At 42.6% G+C, this 6796-nt stretch overlaps 1 pseudogene; it reads right to left on the reverse strand.

Annotated features, from left to right (window-relative positions):
- Positions 1-727: 727 nt before the first annotated feature.
- On the reverse strand, positions 728-3636 carry LOC110214281 (zinc finger protein 18 pseudogene; annotated as a pseudogene).
- Positions 3637-6796: the final 3160 nt, after the last annotated feature.

The following is a 6796-nucleotide window of genomic DNA, read 5'->3' on the forward strand; positions in this document are numbered from 1 at the left end:
TTCCCCAGGAGCACTCCACATCCCACTCATTCAGTGAGAAAACACCAGTCCTCATGGTGAGTGTTCTTTCCTCAGACAATCCTTCCATTCCTTGTGCACTGGGGAGCCACCAAAGTCAGACTTCTAGGCCTACCACAGTGTTGGAGAGAGGGAAGTGTAATTCTTTGATGTTCTCCTTCACTGTTGGCTGTACTCCTCCTGTAAGTCTTTGTACTAGAAGCATGCGTTGTTGCTAGGGTGTCCAGGTAATGAGCCCCAGCCCTCTGCCTGTAGTACTGTGCTAGGATTCTGAACAGGCTGGAGTTGACCCTGATCATTTCTGACATTTCAGAGATGTCCACCAGATCTCAATATGCTAGAGTCATATGTCAATCCAAGCTTGGTGTAGTGGCAAACACTGTCAAGGTTAGCTGATCTATTTTTTTTAATAGTGACTGTTTATTGAGCAAGCACTGTCCTTAGTGCTGTAGTGGATACAAGGGAAATTTACAAAAAACGGATCTCTATGCTCACAATTAAATTGGAACATGAAGAGAAAATGTCTTTTGAGAGGGAGACCAGCCTGTAAAAAAAGCAATTTTCCTTATGGATTTACTACTTAAAGCAGGATGAAAAAAAATAAATTTTCACCTCCTACTTGCCTGTAAAAAAACTACTTAAAGGGTATTTCAAATCTTCTATAAATTCTGCTGAACTGACTGTATTTACTTATTCCCTCCCCTCCCTACCCGCCGATGCCCAGTTCCTCGCCTCATGCTCCATTCATAGACAAGTTTTTCCTTATGCTGAATGATCTACTCTCACTTGAATACAGGGCATTCCTCAGCCCTGCATCTCTTTAACTCTTCCGACCTTTGCCTTGGTAAAGCAGACCACCTATACACCCTTTCACCACTTCAAACTCCATATGTTAGTTTGTAGGCCCACCTACATGCCCGAAGATGACCTTCTGGGTGTCACCACCATTCCTGCCATCTCAGGAATGAAACAGAGAATGAGGGTATAAAGTGGTAGCTAAACCCACATCAAATGATCTTAGTTAACTGCGTGACTTAACAGATGGAAGCAGCACAGGGAAATGAGTTGGGGGATGAAGCCCATAGTCTTTTTCCCATTATGGAAAACAATCTAGGCAAAGCCTGACACCTATGTCTTGAGCCACATTATCCATGCTTAGGCTGATAAAACATATTCTAGCCCCTCCTCTTTAATCCAGTCGGAAAGAAATGATTTCCAAGAATAAGAATATCCATTAATGGGTATAATTCCTTTTGAAGTATTTCTCTATGGTAAGGAATTTTTTTCATGGACTGGAAATGGGATTTTTCTACTGATACCTAGTATCTCTTAGGTTATTTAAAAGACTTTTCTTCTGTGTGAGATCTTTGATGTTTATCAAGACTTGAGCTCCAACTGAAGCATTTCCCACAGCAAGAGCAGTTAAAAGGTGTCTCTCCTGTGCAAACTCTCTGATGTCTCTTAAAGTTTGACCTCTGAATAAAACTCTTCCCACAGATAGAACATTTGTATGGTTTCTCTCCTGTATGGGTTCTTCGATGATGCTGTAATCCTGAGAAGTCACTAAAACCTTTGCCACAATAATCACATTTATAGGGTTTCTCCCCTGTGTGGATTCTTTGAGGTTTTCTAAGGTCTGAGCTCTGACTGAAGCTTTTTCCACAGGTGGAACACTGGTAGTGTCTCTCTCCAGTGTGAATGCTTTGGTGGATTATAAGTTGAGATTTCCGAACAAAGCTTTTCCCGCAGTCTATATCTATTTGTAACATTATACTTCTGTCCTGCAAGGGTTTGTAGCTGGCCTTTCTGGCAGAACTCTTTCTTCTCTTCTCTCCATGAGGAGTCTTGTTCCACTGGACAAATGTTGACCTAGGAATTTCCCTAAACTCCTTTCCAGAGGAAGGAACTCCTTTCCCTGCCTTTACTCCTGGATAATAAAATATTTTCTTATTCCCACACTTCTTGGATCATCCTCAATGAATTCATTCAAGGGGGCCTGTGAAGATACCTTTTCTGAGGCTTGCCATTTCTGGTAACAGATCTTTTGAGATTCCTGGCCCCTAGTATTTTCCAAGTGAAGATTCTCTTTGTCATTTTCCCCTCTGTCTCCTATGCAAATGCTTCTTGGTATTGCTTCATCTGCATGAGAATGTGATCCATTAGGCTCTTCCTTTCCATCTACCAGGTTAGTTGGGTTTGGTTTAGAAATGGGAATTGCTAATGAAACCACTTTCCCATAATCTTCCAGCATAGCATCCCAGTAAAGCTCTTTCTGAGTGTGATTCAGGCATTGCCACTGCTCCTGAGATCCAGATGCAGGACGTGAAGCTGCCTCATCCTTGTCTCTGGCATGCTTTCCTTCTGGAAGGGTAGGATGCTGGGAAATCAGCAAACCAAACTCCAGTGAGTTTTCAGACTCCCCTTTGATGCTGTGGTTTAGCCGTTCCTCCTGTGCTGAGTGTGAATTCTGTGTGCCTTCTTCCTGAAGAATCACCTTAGCGTTAGGCTCCACAGGGACATCTGAGGATTCCACTTCCTCTGAATGAGCTTCTTGTTGGAGTATTTGGACTTTGATCCAACGCACAATCTCCCAGGGTCTTTCTGTAAGCCCTCTACCAATGTCACTGCTTCTTCTCCACTCTCTGGACACTGCTTCCGCACCCAAGGTTGGGATCTCCCCAGGTAAGATGGTTAGGAACTGTTCCAGCATCAGCATTTCCAAGATCTGCTCCTTTGAGTGAATCTCCTCCTGAGCTGGGCCGCATAGTCTCATGGGGCCCAGACATCAACTGGTAGTGAAACTGCCTGAAGTGTTGTCGAGCTGTCTCAGGGTTGTCCCCTCTCAGGGCAAAATCATGTCCAGAAAAAGAATACTCCTCTAGCTTTCATCAATGGAGATGTAGGGATTGAAGACCCCAAGGCTGCAGGCATCATATGGCTTAAAAGACTACTCCACTCATGGAAATGGAAGAGAAAGTCTGAGATTTTGAGTTCAAATTTTTCTTCCTCTGAACAATTTTAGAGCTTCCCAAAAGGAAGTCTGGATTCTCTGGCTTCATTCAGCTCCAACTCAAAATCAAGGTTCTTCAAGGGCCTACAGCGCTCCAAATGCTCACTTCCGGGCCTAGCTGATCTCTGGAACTCAGGAGTTTTAAGCTGCAGTGGATTAAGCCAGTCAGGAGTCTGCACTATTTTTGGCATCAATTCAACTAGCCCCTGGGAGTGGGGGTCCACCATATTGTTGGAAAAGGAGAGAATGGACCCAAGTCAGAAATGGAACAAGTCAAAGCTGTCATGCTGATCAGAGTGGGACCTGGATCATGAGTGGTACCTGCACTTCCAAACAGGGGGAGATAGGGAGACCTAGTCTTTTTTTTTTTTTAAATGATGTCGATTTTAAAGGATTTACTATGAAAAATGATAGAATCAGATTTAGGGTTAGAGTTAGGGTCTGAATGCAGATTTGAAGCATCCTTTTTTTAAACTTTTTCTTTTTGGCTTTTTTTGGTCTGTGTTTTCTTTTGAGACATGGCTAACAGGGAAATGTTTTGCATGACTACACATGTTAATCTATATCAAATGGCTTGCCTTCTCAAGAAGGAGGAATGGGAGGGAGGAAGGGAGAGAATTTGGAACTCAGAATTGTAAAAGATGATGGTTAAAAGTTGTTTTTATATGTAATTGGGGAAAAAAATAAAATACAGAAATAGTTTTTTAAAAAAAATGCTAAAGATATCAAGAAATCTGTTAAATCAATGAGTAAATTATTATTAAAGTAAAAAAAAATGATGTCACTCAGTCAACAATCTATAAGGATTTATTAAGTATGTACTATTTGCCAGGAACTGATGATACAAAGGCAAAAGTGAAATGGTCCCTGTCCTCAAGGAGCTTACATTCTAACTGAAGACACATGTCCATCCATAGGTATATGGATACAGAGGCATGTTTACTTCCTTGTTGACACAACTTCCCTGGGAATGGTCAAACTTAGGCTGGTACAACCCAAATATGGGTAGTACTTCTTACTCAGCCCACAAAGGCTATAGAAGTACATATTGTAAGGGTCCTTCAGACAACAACTGTAATACAACTGCTCCTCTGTCCAGCACAAAACACTCTATCTTTATTATTATTAGTCAGCAAATCAGTCAACAAGTATTTCTTAAGCTCTTGCTACGTGCCAGGCACTGTGCTAAACACTGTGGAGACAAAGAAAGGCAAAAGATAGTCCCTGCCCTCAAGGAGATCACAGTCTAAAAGGGGAAACGACATGAAAACTACTATATACAAACTAGATACAGGATAAATTGGAGATAATCAATGGAGGGAAGGTACAAGTATTGGGTGAGGAGGGCTTCTTGTAGAACGTGGGATTTCAGCTGGGATGTGAGGGAAGAAGTTAGGGAGTAGAGATGAGGAAGAAGAGAATTCCAGGCATGAGGGGACAGTCAGTGAAAATGCCCAGGATTGGGAGATGGAACGTTGTGTTCAAGGAACAGCATGGAAGTCAGTGTCACTGGAATGCAGAGTACATATCAGACAGTAAGGTATAACAGGCCTGGAATGGTATGAGGGGACCAGGCTTTATTGAATTGGGAGGCTGACATGGTCAGACGTGAGACATTAGCAAAATCAGTCCAAAAGCTGAATGAAGGACGGGTCGGAGAGGAAAGAGACTTGAAGCAGGTTATTTCAACAGTCCAGATGTGCAATGAGGAAGACCTGCACCAGAGGGTGGAAGGGTCAGAGGAGAGAAGGGGGCCTATTCAAGAGACACTGCAAAGGTGAAACCAACTGGTCTTGGCAACAGATTAGATATGGAGGATGAGAGAAGTGAGGGGTCAGCTTTGGTATGTCAGGTTCATATTCCTCTCATGTATTTATTCTCACAGATCTAGCTAATTTACAGCAGTAGCAAATATTTAGCTCTCCCCTCTCAGATTCTCATGCTATTCTAACCTGGCATAGGATTGTGGTGAGCTGGAGAAGATTCTATGCTGGCTTTTGTTGTTGTTTCTTCAATTGATCATTTTTTAAAATTATCTGAAGGTCATTGGAGACCTTGGAGGGAGCAGTTTCCATGTAATTTGGGGTCACAAGTCAAGTTGCCAGGGATCAGAGTTAGACAACAAATGCAGATAATTCTGATGGTGAAGGATAAGAGGGACGATAGTTTGAGGGACCGGCAAGGTCAAATGGAGGTTTTTCAAGGAGAGGAGAACCCTATCCTTTCTATATACCTTAGTAGGCTATGGGGAAGCAAGCAGTAGTTATGGAGAGGCAGACAGGGCAAGGCTTTGAGGGAGACAGGAGGCCATATGGAATCACAGGCACAGATGGAGTTTTGGCCTTGGCAAGGAAAAGGGCTACTTTATCCTTTGAGACTAAAGCAGAAGATGAGAGAACTAGTGAATGTGTAGAAAGCTTATGGGGTATGAAGAAGTCCCAAGTTCAAATCTAGTTTAGTAGCCGTGTGACCCTGGGGAAGTCACTCAACCTTTGTCTGACTCACTTGCAAAAAGAAAATAATAGAACCTACCTCAAAGGGTTGTTGTGAGGATCAAAAATAAAATCATGTTTGTAAAGCCCTTTGCAAACCTTAAAGTACTATAAAAAAGGTTGTTATTATTTGTAGGGAGATGAAGGGACTCATGATCAGTGGACTTAATCATTGTCTCAGTAAAAGAGACAAGAGAGCCTGCAGAGAAGTAGGGGGATGGGAACAGGGTTCAGGCTTGGAAGGAAAAAGGCTGTGAGAAATGTGAAGATTAAAAAGACTGCCCCTGAGCTGAGGTTAGATAGCACAAAACTGCCATGGGTCTGGTCAGCAGGATTTTATCACTTTCTTCAATCATGTCTATGGAATAGTGGAAGACCTGGAACTGGGTGACCTGGATTTAGATCTGGACTCTGATATTTACTAGCTTGTGATCTTGGGCAAGTCATTTCACTGCTCTGCACCTCAATTTTTCTCATCTGCAAAATGGGGCTAGTATTTCTTGCCCTAGCCTTCCTTATATGGGCTGTCCTGAAGAAAATGAATTGCAAACCTGAAAACATAATGGAAACATGTCTTACCCAGGCAGAAACACTGAATTCAACCACTTCTACACGCTTCATCTTTGAATCCTTTGTCTCCCTGTCCTCTCCATGTTTCCACTTGGCAAATAATAATAGCTCATCTTTCTATTTATTGCTGAAAAAGCTGCATAGATGACTTGGATATCTTGGTCTGTAGATAAGGATGGGCAGAGGGGAGTAGAAGGAGACTGAATGTACTTTGAAAGATGAAAGGTCACTGGGGGTTGATAGTAGAAAACTGAATTGGAAACAACAGTAGAGAAGTAGAGAGTGTAGGTGTCACTAGCAAAGGGCAAATGGGGCTTTTTCCCAGGGCACCAACACCCAGGGGAAGAAACAGAGGCACTATTCCTCCCTATGGAGGAATCTATCCTTACCCTTCCTGTAAAAGTCCTACATTGGCACCGGAAGCAACCCCTCCAGGGTTATGTTCCACTTTCTATTGTCTGTATCTTTTTTTTTAAAGTAAGGCAATTGGGGTTAAGTGACTTGCCCAAGGTCACACAGTTAGTGTCAAGTGTCTGAGGCTGGATTTGAACTCAGGTCTTCCTGACTCCAAGGCTGGAGCTTTATCCACTGTGCTACCTAGCTGCCCCCATGTTCCACTTTCTACAGGAAGCCCTTCTCAGTTGCTCTTAATTCTAGTGCCTTGTATGCATGTAACTAACTGTTTGTACATAGTTGTCTGCATGTT

Source organism: Phascolarctos cinereus, unplaced genomic scaffold (assembly GCF_003287225.1).
Source record: "Phascolarctos cinereus isolate Bilbo 61053 unplaced genomic scaffold, phaCin_HiC Scaffold_4;HRSCAF=312, whole genome shotgun sequence".
Taxonomy (NCBI): domain Eukaryota; kingdom Metazoa; phylum Chordata; class Mammalia; order Diprotodontia; family Phascolarctidae; genus Phascolarctos; species Phascolarctos cinereus.